This window comes from Belonocnema kinseyi, chromosome 5 (assembly GCF_010883055.1).
Source record: "Belonocnema kinseyi isolate 2016_QV_RU_SX_M_011 chromosome 5, B_treatae_v1, whole genome shotgun sequence".
NCBI classification, from domain to species: Eukaryota; Metazoa; Arthropoda; class Insecta; order Hymenoptera; family Cynipidae; genus Belonocnema; species Belonocnema kinseyi.
The window spans coordinates 144,201,486-144,215,086 of record NC_046661.1 but is presented as its reverse complement, the minus strand read 5'-3'; the positions used below and the strand labels follow the sequence as shown (position 1 = coordinate 144,215,086).

General features: G+C 31.5%; 2 protein-coding genes across 2 annotated transcripts in view; one reads left to right on the top strand and one right to left on the bottom strand.

Moving 5' to 3' along the window:
• The window catches only part of LOC117173354 (vacuolar protein sorting-associated protein 37B), a 57,211-nt gene that overhangs the window by 25,154 nt on the left and 18,456 nt on the right, over positions 1-13,601 (bottom strand). The window lies entirely within an intron of this gene.
• Positions 5,678-13,601, top strand: part of LOC117173355 — a 54,316-nt gene continuing 46,392 nt past the window's right edge. The window contains exon 1 of the mRNA XM_033361865.1: positions 5,678-6,534. The gene's annotated coding sequence lies outside the window, so the exon portion shown is untranslated. The remainder of the gene's footprint in view (positions 6,535-13,601) is intronic.

The window sequence follows — 13,601 nt, the reverse complement described above, 5'->3', positions numbered from 1 at the left end:
CCTCCCTTAACCCGTTCCCCTGACGACAGGGCGAAAATCGCGATATGCGGTTTTGGTGAAAGTCACAGAGTTGCATGCGCAGATTTTCGAGCTGGCTTGGACTCACGTCACTTTTTACACTATTTGGCAATTTTTTTTAGAAATGCGACTATTTTTAACGAAATTCCACTATTTTCTGGTAATTTTCCGCTTTTGTCACTATTTCTTTATTTTCTCTTTGAAAATATTTTCGAAATTCGATAATTCGCTAAAATAACATTTACACTTTCTGACAGTTTTTTTTTTTGACGATGCCACTATTTTGCTACCGCAGAATAAAGTAATGATGAAATTTGTTGCAAGAAATTTTTTAGAGGGATAAAGTTTTATTCAGGCAACATTGCGTTTTCAAAACACATGTGCTGTCATGGAAAAACAAAAAAAGGTTTAGTCGATATTTGTTTAAAGTTTATCCTGTAAAGTTAATTTTTGTTGAAGCGAATTTTTCATCGGAAATTGATGTAAAGTTTATCTTCTGTTTTTCTGTGACTATTATGAAAAAATGACACCAATGCTTCTATTCTTCAATTGCTCGCTACTTAACTGATCTCTGATTATTTCAAAGTTTTTAAACTCTTTAAAGAAATTTGAAGAGATAGTACAAGTTTCAAGATAATTCACAGGATTTGAAAATATTTTAAGGAATTTGTAGGGATTTTCCAGGCCTGCGCGATATCTGATAGGATCTCAGATGATTTTAAAGATTTTAAAATCCTTAATGGATTTAAAAAGCTAATTGAGTAGTTTTAAGATATTTCAAAAGATTTCGAGAAGGTTCAAGAGATGGGATTTGAACATATTTCTGGCATCTTAAGATTGAAGAGATTTGGAAAATTTCCAATGATTTTAAACAATTTTGTAAGGTGTCCAGTGATTTTGAATATTTCAAGGAATTTTTACAGTATTTAATAAATTGAAGAAATTTCAACGAATTTAAAAATATTTGAGAGATTCATAAGATTTTTAAAGAAATTAAAAGTATTTATAATATTAAAAGGAATTTCTATATATTTAAACGGATTTAAAAAATTGGAGATTATTTCCAAGGATTTTAGAGGAACTAACTAAAATTCGGTTTCAAATGCTAAAGTCAATTAAAATTCCGCCTAAATGACCAGAAATTCGTCTATTTGAGTTGCTAGATTTCCATTTCTAATTGACTATTGTAATCGACTTGACTGGTTTGAATTTCGTTCGAATTGCTACATTTCTATTTATATGAACTATAGAATTCATTTTAATTGCTAGAATTGAAATTAAAATTAATATTTTGATTTAATGAAATTCACGAGTAAAAATATCAAATTGAAGCTTTCAAAATTTAAAAAAGCGTATGAAGAATTTAAAAATCAATATTTTCCAGATTTAACAATATTTGAATGTAGAATAAACTATGCCAAATGATAGCATGCATCCTTTATAAATATCATAAATTTCAAATTTTAATGTTTTCTGTTGTGATAATTGTTCAAATTAGAAATCCTTTCCCAATCAATAAGTTTTCAAGTTGAAACCTAAACATGATTCCAAACTGGAAAAACCTGAAAGTTATCCTTTTTAATTTCTTATTCATAAAAATTAATTCGTCATTTGAAGATAATGCGAATTGATGACTTTAAATCATTTTTTAAATGATTAAAAGCATGTCGAAATTCTTGGAGTTTAAAAATATTTTGAAATTAAATTTGATTGTGTTTCATTTGATGTGATTATTCTTTATACATGATATTTTTATTTTCCTCGCAAAATTTATAACAGCGATAAAAAATATAATTATTAACAAAAAAAGCGATAACCCACTGCCGAGATATTTAGTTATAGAATATAGAGGAAAATGTTTGATAAAAAAAGTAATTCAGTTTCTACTTTCTAGAATACAAATTTTTACAATAATAAAAATTCGTTCCTGAGATTTTTTCAAAAAAATTCTTTGCAATCAAACTTTTTTGGTATCGATTCAGCAATACATCAGCTCGGAAATATACCCCTTTTTTATTTTAAATTGCGAATTCGGTTTTACAGAATGTAAAATGCCTACAATTATTCTGAAACGAGCGCTTTATTGACACTTATTAAAAAAATGCGATTTCGAAAAAATCCTCAAACACCACGTGCATTAGTTATGTTAAGAATTTTCTATGTAAAAAATAAGTTTTCGGAAAACCGATGGCATTAGCTGGGTGGTGAATCTGGACTCGGGAAGACTCGCGGATGTTACGCCATTTCAAGCACGGGTAGCCCTCGGGAAGATGGTTTTTTGCAGTTTTCCTCTCCCCTGGCTAAACATCCAGGTAAAATACAATTACTTATAACAAAGTCGGATGCAGCCGCGGGTTATCACTGGTAATATTGTTTCCTCTGTTTCACTGTTTTTGTTTTTTTTTGTTTTTTTTTTAAATAGAGGCATAGAGCAATAGGTTATACCGCAATGCTACGGGTCTTATGAACCAGCTTAGTTTCAATAATAATAAGAAGTTTTCAGGCAAATCTTCCTTACCTTGCCTCCCTTCATTAATAATTTTTTTTATTTAAATTGTAGATATTGGAAGGAACCTAGAATTTATTTTGAAACTGAAATTCGCTTTTCTTCTTCCATTTCCGCCTATTCTATATTTCACTCGACATTCAGAGAGAAATTTGCACACAAGTTTCCCATTCGATTCACGTATATATAGATATATGACATAGAGGAAAGGGTTACACACACAGGTTAAGTGTGATGGATACATGTTCTTGGTCAGGGCCGTTGGAAAGGGGCGCTTCTGAACAGAAATGTGAATAGAAAGAGGGGAGGGGGTAGAGATGGAAGTCATTGTTTTTCATAGACTTACGGATTGCAGGGCTGCGGCATGTATCCGATTTCGAGTTCGCAGAGCGGATTTTCGTGACGAATGAAAAGTCTGTCCTGGAAAGATGGGATTTAATATTCCCGTGGCGGAAGTCCCTATCGGTCTGCAAATCGATAGTCTAGATTCGCATGTGTACGCCGCGAATTTCTGGGGTCGGTTTTTCCGGGCTACGGTGAATTTTTGGAGTCTGCGCCGGTATAGGGGGGTTGACCTTGAAATGGGTGGGTACTTGGGAGTAAACGAAAGTAACAGGAAAGGGCTAGGATCCTAAATTATCATGTACATTCCTTGCAAGCCTCCAAGCGCGTCAGTTTTTTTTTTAAACTTTTTGTTTTGTTTACGTAAGATATGCTTTTGATATAATGAAATTCCTAATTGTTAACTTTATTTAAAGGAGGCTTCTGTGATTTATGACTGATTACTTGGTAATTTTTACTTTTTAGGAGATATTTGAGATGAAGCTTTAAAACTGGTTTCAGAGATCCTGACTTAAAAATATTTCCATTTCTTTTCTACTATCATTTTAGATAAGGAAAGAGTGCCACCGGTTAGAAATATCATTTTTGAAAGATAACTAATGCAGATTTCACACTTTTCCCCTTATTACTGCCTTTTTCCTTGTTTTTTTTTTAATATTCCTGTTTTTATCCTGTTTTCAAGAAACTTTCTCTTTTTCTTATTTTTCATTGAAATATGAAATGAATTAATAGAACCTAATAGGAAAATGAAACGATTTTTCATTGAAGCTTAATTATTTTTAATAGGAAATTCCTCACAGGATAAAGTATTGATAAAATTTGTTGCAGGAAATTTTTTAGAGGGATAAAGTTTTATTCAGACGACTTCGTGTTTTTCAAAACATGTGTATTGTCATGGAAAAAGAAAACTAAGTTTAACCGATATTTCTTTAAAGTTTATGCTGTAAAGTTAATTTTTGTTGCAGCGAATCTTCAATCGGAAATCGATGTAAAGTTTATCTTCTGTTTTTTCTGTGTTATTGTATTTTCGGTTGAGGTTCAAAATTATTTTATTTAGCTGCAAATTTAATTCTTTTGTTGCAAATTCAACAGTTTTGATAAAAAAAATAACTCCTCTTTGAATCATAATTCAACTATTTTGTTAAAAGTTATTTTTTTTCTTGAACATTCATATTTTTGGGTTGAAAATTCAAATTCCTTGCAAAAATATGTATTTTTCACTTCAAAATTCAAGAATGTGGTAGAAATGTTTTTGAAATTTTTTGTAGAAAAGTCATCGTTTGGTAGAAAATTCATGTTTTTTGGTGGAAATTCAATTCTTTGTAAAAAAAATTATACTATTATATCTTTTAAATTCAATTTATCTTTTTTGGTTAGAAAATTAAGTACTTTGCCGAAAATTTAACTATTTTGGTAAAAAGTCATTCTTTTTGGTTCAAAATTCATCTCTTTGGTTGAAAGTTTACCTGTTTTATTTAAAGTTAACTCTTTTGTTGAAACCGTACATTTTTAGGTTGATATTTCTACAATTTGACTCAAATTTTTTTTCTTCTTTATTGAAAAATCTTTTCTAGTTGCAAATTTGTCTTTTGGTTTGAAAAATTCATATCTAGGTTAAAAATGCAACAGTTATTTGGTTAAAAATTAAACTTTTTTTGGTTAAGAATTCAACTATTTTGTTAGAAATTAATCTTTTATGGTTGAATTAAACTTTTTTTATTTAACTTTTAAATCTTTTTTCGTGGAAGTATCAACTATTATATTTTTCGTTGCTTTTTTAATTGGAAATTCAAATACGTGTTTGTATATTTTTTTTATTGAAAATTAGTTTGGGTTGGAATTTGGAAATTCAACTTTTTTTGGTTAAGAATTCAACTATTTTGTTAAAAATTAATCTTTTATGGTTGAATTCAACTTTTTTTTTTATTTAATTTTTAAATCTTTTTTCGTGGCTGAAAATGCAATTTTTCGATTAAAAATCCATCTTTTTCGGGTTAGCGTTAATTTTTTGGTTAAAAATTAATCTTTTTGTGTTAAAAAGTAAAAGATTTTCTTCAAAATTCGATTTTTATTTTAAAAAAGCATCTCGTTTGGTAAGAAATTTTTCTTATTTTGAAAGTTCAAATAATTTATTAAGAATAATGTATTCTTCTATTTTCTTGAAAAATCATCCAAATTTCTCTACTTTTTGAGTCTTTTGGTCTATGAATTTTGCTAATATTTTACGTAGAGCTATTTCTAAAGATGATAAACAGTTCCAATTTTGATATGGACCTGAGAATGACGCGTCTTTGTATCCTATGCCTATGGCATGGAAACAGTATGCGATATAATACACACAAAAATTCAATTAAAAAATGAAGACTTAACTCTATGGGACGTTCAAATAAACAACCATAATTGTATTATGCGACCCAGCAGAGGATAATACATATTTATAAATAATACACATAATTTCGGCTATTATTAATAAAATTAATAAAATGCAAACTATCTTGAATAATATGCATATAGACTCTAAAATACACTCCGTTTGACTTAAAAAGCAGGACGTGTTGCAAATGAAAAAATATTTTTTGACGATAACTTGCGTCTCCGGTAATACCGGTTTGGAATCCGGTTTGAGTGGCGCTCGCGTTAGCTGGGGGCGCGTAACGGACTCTTGCCGTCCCTGAGCCTTTTCTCTCTCTCTCTCTCTCTCTCTCGCACACTCTTCGTCTCCTTTTCTTTGAAGCGCGCTCTCTCGCTCTCGCTCTTACCCCCCTTTTACCCTTGTTATTCTCCAGCCAGCAAGAGAGATAGAACGCTCACGACTGCGAGGAGCGCCCGTCCCGTGTGCCCTGCACCTGCACCGTAAGCCTAAAACGAGATATAGCGTATAGAGTGCGTCGCACGCCGTTTCTTGCATGTGTAGAGTGTACAGTGTACAGTGAATATTTTCGCGCAAATCGTCTCGTTTCTCTTGACGGCGTTCGTTCGTCGCCAAGCGCTCGACGTGACCCCTGAAATTCGCGAGGCGCTTGCCATGAAACAAATGAAGTGAACGATCGTTTCTGGGCGCGTTCGCGTCTGCTCGTCTCCTCTGTAAACTGCAAAACGCACTTTTTTCCCTGCTTAAAGTCCAACTGCGGAATCTTTGCTCCCAGGAGAAGAAAAGGGCAGGAAAAAAACGGCGGTGACAAAAAATTAGCCGGGATGAAAAAGTGTCGCGTGTTTTTCCGGCTTTTTATGTCCCGATGGGATACATAGTAAAAAGACAACCTCTGCTCGTCTCCTCAGCAAACTGCGAAACACACTTCTTGCTCTGCTTGAAAACCAACTGCTGAATCTGTGCTCCCAGAAAAAAAGGAGACAGTGGCAAGAAAATGGCAGGGATGAAAAAGTGCCGCGCGTTTTTATGGGTTTTGGTGTCCCGATGGGATAGTTTATAAAAGACAACCTAGTGCGCGCTATGCTGGTGCCCTGGTGAGCATCCTCGTGGTTCTTGTGCCTCGTCGTCGATCGGCTCGGTTTATAATGGTTTCCTGCGCAGTGTGATCGCTATTCTGGAGAGCGTTCAACGGTCCGAAATAACCAGTGTATTTATAGGCGATATCCTATTCCTACGATTTTTCGCGTGAACTTGAAGACTACTGGGGATAATGCTGCAGCCGGCGATGGGAATAATCGTATGTATTTTCAGAAAATGTCCCTTTGTTATATCCAAAAAAGTTACTACATCGCGAGGAAAAGAAGGCTGAAAATCGGTCTAACGGGACTACTCCAGGGATGGAGCTACACTCGGTGTCACATGCTTTATTCCTCGAGAATCGCGCAAAAATATCTTGAGAGTCGGTTTATTCTGGAATCCTCGGAATTTATTTTGGTGGTTGTTAGTCCTCGAAATCTATGAAACAGGATTGAAGCTGCATCACAGAAACGATAATAGATCACGTGCTTCAAAATAAAAATACGGTTGAAATTTGCTCGTGTTACGCTTACGTCCCAGATGTTCGTATGACGCTCAGAGAGTGCAAATTCCTTGGAAGTCCTTGACCATATTTGGCTATTATTCCAAAAGCCTGGATATTCCCTTTAGGAACATCTTGACATTTTGATGTAAAGATCTTGCAAAAGCTCAGAAGGATTCTAGAACTTGAGATCTTATTTTGTGTTTTGCTTTCGGTGTCTACAAAAGTCCATAAGAAAGTACATTAATTGGAAGTCCTCGACCATTTTTGGGTATTATTCTGAATATCTTGACACATGATGTGATCGTCACAGTAAATCTGCAGGTATCTTTTTTGCTGCAGTATTTAATTGATACGGAAATTCAAATCAATATAAGGAAACAAAAGACTGTTAAATTCTTGGATTTGCATTCATGGATCATCATATTGCAGATCAAATTGATACCTTCAGGTTTAGTGTGGTCAAGATATTCTCAAAGTTCCCAAATCTTGAAGATCTCATTTTATTTTCTGCTTTGGGCGTATAAAAAAGTTTATTAGAAAAACAATTCAATTTGATCCTAATCAAAAAAATTTAAGTAGAGACGCCAAAAGATTCGAAGAGTTGAAGAAAAACCAAACTTTAAAGAACGGAATGAAAGTCTGGATTAATTTCTCTGTTTAGTAAGATGTGAACAAAAAAAATCATCATCAACAAGGTGTCTACCTAATCGGAAATTCGGGAATATGATTCAGTCACCGAAAGTTTTCTCTTGAAAGTACTAATATGCAAGTTAAAAGTGATTTTATATACTTTATTACTACAATTCTGAGTTGTAATAGGCAATTAGTAAAAAAATCATCATTTTCATTTGAATCTGGGATTTTTTTAAAAGTATTCGAGTTGTGCCTTGAACAGTGAATTTCCTAAAAGAATTTTAATTCCATTTTGTGATATGAGATTTCAGTAAAGAATTGTATTTGCGACTTTTGGACTAGAAATTTTCTAAACTATTTATAATCCTAAGTTGGGACGGGGAATGAATGGTAATTTTTACATTGGGACAGGGAATTTGAGTGAAGAAATATATAAAAAGGGATTTTAGAAAAACAATCCTTGTTTCAAGGCAGAAGTCGTCAGACTTTAAAAATTCCTTGTTGAAAATAAGAATTGGTTTGAATTAAAAAATTCTCTTTTTGTTGTTACAAATAAAACATTTCCAGAATTTTAACAGAATAAATGTCATTTTTACTTAATTCAAATTCAGAATTATAATTCTTTTGCAACATCCTCTGATCCAAATAAAGATTGGAATTCTCATTACCAACAATTATTTGACGCACCAACTCAGAATTATTATTCCTTTCCAAATCTGTAAAACTCTTTTAAATTTATCAGCAAAAATTAGAAATAGACGAGAGAAAACTGAAACTTTATAAAGATCTATTGATAAATGTTTACCTCAATTTATCAACAGCTATCTGTTATTGCTTTAAATATTGTTCGAAGAATGTTCACGAAATTATGAATGTTTAGAAATGCGTGATTGTTTAGATTATTCCAGTTTTCAATTCGAAAAATATAATATTGGTTCTCAATGAACCACAAATTCCTCCAACTTTTGCCGTTTTTTCAAAGTTTTAAGTTCGTTCTTCTTATAGTATGAAGTTCTCTAATTAAAATCTTTATTTTGGGGGAAATCTTCCAGATTTATTAAAAGTCTTGATTTGGCTTTTTTTTTAGTTTTAATATACAGGTCAATTGATCGATATTCTACAATCTACATATTCTGGATGTTCAATTGTGATTTTCTAAGCAAATTCTCTGAATCTAAAGTGAAGTGAAGTAAAATTGAAAAAAGGTCCAAAGAAAAGGACCTTAAATAATGGCCAAGTGAAAACTTTTTTTTGTGTCGAAAAAGGGTGTGGAAAAACTTGTTCAGATTTCAAATAGTGATTGTAGCCTGCAATATTTGAACAATGGGTGAAAATTATTTGCTGCAATTTGTTCATAAAACTATTTTCGAACATCTGATACGTAACGTTTCTTGCTGACAGTTCAGAATCCAGAATTTTCCAACCTCTCTTTTTGGTCTCTTCTCACGAGTTTATGGGGCCTCTTAAATTTTTTTGACTTTCGGTCGATGGAGGGGGAATTTTACGATCCTAGGAACGTCCGAAGGACATAGAATGATAGTCGTGCAACCAAGTGAAACACAATAAAAATACAACGAAGGAAGCGGAATACCTTCCCCTACCCCCTTCGGCCTTCTTTTCACCGTCCCCCTTTTTGAGTAAATGTGACTCGGCCAATTTTTAATACGGGAACCAATTGTTATTCTATTTTTTTCTTTTAAAACCGTTTCCTTATTTTTGAACACACTTTTACGGCTTTTTTTCTGTGAGATAAAAATAAAGGCCGTTTTTTAAGAAGATCGTTCATTTTGGGAAAAAGTTTCTTGGCTGAAAACGATGCTCTGCGTCGTGCCAGTTTGTACGGCATCGAGCGACGAGACTTCGCCCAACCGACGAGGAGCAATCGATAGACGTTCACGTTTTACTCCTGGAAGTCTCGCCGAGTTAGGAACTCTCATCATAACTCGAAACTGGCTTTCTTCTTCAAAATTTATGATTATCAAAAATGGTTTATTTTTTCTCTCTAAAATAATAATAATAATAGTAATAATTGAATGAGAAGGTCATTGGCACTTAAAGAGTACATATGTTGCCATATTTGTTGACGCAGTAAATCTTTTGCAATCGCCTCTAAATTTATGTAATTTGAGGCATAGTGTGACAAAGTTAATTTCTCTAAGTCTAATTTAAGGTCTCATTCTAGTCTTGAGCCCAATATTCGAGACACAAAATTAAATTAACAGCCTATTCTTGGATTATTTCCGGAAAGGGGACTTAACGCCCGGATGTAAGATGTTGAAGGTCAGTGGTTCACAAAAGGCACTGTTTCTGAAATGGCTTGCCTACACGTTTTTCTTTTTGGTTTTAAAATATCGCCTAAATTTTCATGAAAATTTCAGAAATATTTATTTTGGGTTACACTCAGTGTTTTATTTTTAGTGGAATACAATTGGCTCTAATATCATTCAAAATTATGAAATGTTATGTTCGAAGCGTTCACAGAAAAAACTTAAGAATAAAATTTGTTGCAGGAAATTTTTTAGAACGATAAAGTTTTGTTAGCCAACTTCGGGTCTTTAAAAAAACATGTGTTTGTCATGGAAAAACAAAAGAAAGTTTAACACATATTTGTTGAAAGTTTATTCTGCGAAGTTAATTTTTGTTGCAGAGAATCTTTCGTCGGAAATCGATGTAAAGTTTATCTTCTGTTTTTTCTGTGTTAAAAATTAAAAAAGCTTACAATTTTATGTCGAAAGTTACGTTTTTTTTTTTTTAATAAAGGAATGCTGGTCGCTCTTTAGTTACTGTTGTACTGTTTACGTTCACTCTGAAAAATATTTGTTTTGAATTAAACAAACCGTTTCTTTAACATCATTTTTTTATTTAACCGAAACCAAAAAGAAACATTTTTATTGGAACAAAAAACCATCTCTTTGAATCAATGAAACTTTTTTTTACTGTTTTTATTAAAAGTTGTGTAGATTTCTTCAAATTTTGTGAACTTTTAAAAATTTGAGACAGTGTTAAATTTGGAACAGTTTCCAATTTTCGATTTTTAATTTAAAACGCTTTTCAAATTTTTAATCTTTCTATTTGAATGTTTTTTTTTTCAAACTTTTAATTTGAAATTAAAAGCCTCTCAATTTAAGTGACGTACATTCCAATTTTTAAAAAATACCTTTTAGTATTTTGAATTTTAACCGTCTTTGAAATACAAATGCTTCAAAGTTTTCAAAATTTCGGCCTTTTTAATTTCTAAGTCTTCAAAATTATTGCCAAAAAAACTGGAATATAGAAATAATTATAATTTGAAAAAAACCCGCATTTTTAAATGTAACGCTTTTGCTAGTGAACAATAATAAAAAAATTATAAATCATGAAAAAAAATGTGTGCCGTAGTATTTAATGCGTTCTGCAATGCGTCTTAATGCCTCGTGCAACAAATTCTGTTCAAGGCCAATTTTTATTTTGATATCAAACAAAATTTCGTGTTTTTAAGTCTACAAGTAATTTTATTGAGGAAAGAACTGAAAGAATATCATTACGTTGCGAACTTTTTCACTCTTTTTTTTACAGTGTTTACTCTACATAAATATTTGTTTGAGTAAATTTAGCCATCTCGCTGTAACAAAATTCTTGGGGATTTGTAGTGAAAGGATTTTTATTTCAAAAAGGAAAATTTATGTTCTGAGAACGACGTTTGGAAGGTCAGTTTTATACTTCATCAAAATTTTTTTACTTCAAAACTCTTGGAAATTAAAAAAGAAACAATCCAACGATCAAATTTGGCTAACACAATCTTCTTACATGTTAAAATTTTAAATCTTGGACGTTAAACTTGACGGAGTTAGGGAATTTTCCATAAATTTAGTTAAAGTAAATTTTATTATTTCGTTGAAAGGTCACGCTTTTTGGTTGAAGATTCATCTATTTTGTTAGAAATTGTATCCTTCATTTTAGCTAAAAAAAAAACTTTTTTCAAAATTGAACTATCTCGTTGAAAATTTTTTATTTAGTTGAAAATTATTATTTTTTTAACTAAAAATTCAACTATTCCATGTTTGGTTGTACAGTTTATTTTCTTTAGATGAAAATTCAACTATCGCATTGGAATGTTAATCTTCTGGGTGTCTTAATTTATTTTTTTGGTTGAAAATTCCTTTAAAAATTGAAATATTTGTTTGAAAATTAATGTATTTTGCTAAATGTCCATCTTTTACGACAGAAAATTAATCTTCATGTTCGAGAATTTATATTTTTTCATGGAAAGTTATTTCTTTAGTTAAAAATTCCTTTATTTGGGTGAAATGTTAAATATTTTGTTAAAAATTCTTTGTTTTGTTTGGTTAGAAAGTCAATCTTTTGGATTGAAAATTGAACTGTATGGTTAAAAACTCACTTATCTAGTTGAAGTTTTTTTTCTAAATATAAATGTAACTATTTAATTATTGCTTGAATTGTTTGTTGTCTTTTTTTAGTCGGAAAATCATTCGTTTTGTTGTAAACTTTCTTTTTTTGAATGAAAATTCAAGTATTTCGGTTAAAATTAAAATTTTAGGGTTGAAAATTGAACTTTTTTGTGAAAAATGAATATTTTGGTTTAAAAATGCAACGATTTTCCAGAAAATTCTCAAATTTTTGAGGATTCATCTAATTTGTTGAAAATTCTTATTTTTGTGGTTGAAAATTAATTTTTTTAACCTCAAATTTAATTTATGCATTTTTGGTGAAAAATATGTATTTCTGAGATGAAAACTTAACTATTGGGTTTAAGATTAATTAATTTTATGTTTCACATAATTTGTGGATGGCCTCTCATAAAATTCGATGTGTCTATTGTCACTAAATGTTTTTAAATTAAATTTAGAAACATGTTTTTCGCATTAACATTATTGATGTTGTTCTTGTACCTAAAATAAAAATTAATAGCGTTCAGAGAAAATGAAAAAAATGTTTACGGAAAAATCAGGGAATTTCGAAGCTGGGATTTGGTGGCAATCCTGTTTTATTCCTTATTTATTGTTGATTTAAAATTATATAAGAAAAGTGGCAAGGATCAAGTCCCTTATCAGTTATCTGGCCGGCACTTTGATCGAGAAAAATAGAGATTTATCGGTCTTCAACTGAGAAAGCCACAGTGTTGGATTATACTGCGACTATTGCCTATGCCTATGTGACGAATGGCGTAATGCCAACGCATAATTCGCAACGTGGCTTTCGCGTTTGAGTCCGTCGTAGTTTCCAGACCTGAATCCGCTCATCGAAAAATAATCCCCACTCCCCTGTCCCGGCAGGTCGATTAAATCCAGAGATCAGTTCCGTAATCGATTAATATTAGATACAATTCAAGACACCAGCTTGGCTGAAACTAGTTTTAAAGGTTATTTATTGCAAGATTATTTGCAGATTGTACCATCGTAAATTTAAAATAGTTAATCTTTGAAAAAACGGACTTTAAATAAATCATCTGGGTTTATCTTCCCTAGAATTTGTACCCAGTTTTATATTTTTTCGTTACACGTCAAGCTTTTTTTTATATAACTAAATTGGATTTAAAAAAAAACTGCAAACAGTTGACAACTGTGTTAACTGTATAAACAATTTCCAAACTAGTCAGATGACAATATCTAATTATGAGCTTAATTATCACACATCCTATCTAAAAATAGATAGCGAAATTTTTTCACGCATAACTTGAAGTTTGTAAGATAAGGATTGAAGTCGCGTAATATGTTCGTTTCGAAAGTTATGAATATGTTTTGTATAAGTGAGTTCAGTGACATTTTGTTTTTTTCCCTTCAGCCATTACAAGAGAAAATAAAATTTCTGCTCGGAAAAATATTTGCATAGAACTAAAGAACCCGCTTGGTTCACATAATTTGTCGCATTTCACCAAAAACTATTTCAAAGTGAAGTAAATAATTTTAAATTAGAGAAAAATTTTCATTGAGACAAAAAAAAAACCATTTCTTTCTACTACAAAAATTTCTTTGAATCAAAGTAAGTATTCTTGGAAAGAGAGCCAATGAATATTTTTCTTTGAATCAAAGAATTTTTTTTCGGATGACCATCCATCTGTCATACTTTTTTTCAAGGAGGGGAAGTGATATGAAATGGGGGTTTGGGGAGGGAGGGAAGAGCAAGCGATGAGAAATAAGGGTTGGCTAGGG